This window comes from Leptonychotes weddellii, unplaced genomic scaffold (genome assembly GCF_054177405.1).
Source record: "Leptonychotes weddellii isolate Sample4059 unplaced genomic scaffold, ASM5417740v2 HiC_scaffold_400327, whole genome shotgun sequence".
Classification (NCBI taxonomy): domain Eukaryota; kingdom Metazoa; phylum Chordata; class Mammalia; order Carnivora; family Phocidae; genus Leptonychotes; species Leptonychotes weddellii.
The window spans coordinates 1-200 of NW_028005876.1; the positions used below are offsets into that span (position 1 = coordinate 1).

At 50.5% G+C, this 200-nt stretch overlaps 1 non-coding gene across 1 annotated transcript; it reads right to left on the bottom strand.

The window, feature by feature from the left end:
* Positions 1-67: 67 nt before the first annotated feature.
* On the bottom strand, positions 68-198 carry LOC145719352 (small nucleolar RNA SNORA63). Its single transcript, XR_014142323.1, has one exon. It is a non-coding gene; the product is annotated as a small nucleolar RNA SNORA63 (small nucleolar RNA).
* Positions 199-200: the final 2 nt, after the last annotated feature.

Consider the following 200-nt stretch of genomic DNA (forward strand, 5'->3'; position numbering starts at 1 on the left):
CCGAAGGCAGACGCTTAATGACTGAGCCACCCAGGCGCCCCTCAAGTCAGTGTTTTACTTGGTAAACATGTCTGAGACCATGCATCCCTGGCTGCTAAGCACCATGGCGGACAGGGCTAGAAAGGTAACAGCTTTATTTTGAGCAGGGGGCAAAGACAAGGCAGCACTTTACAGCTACATTGTAACTAGATCCTGCATCA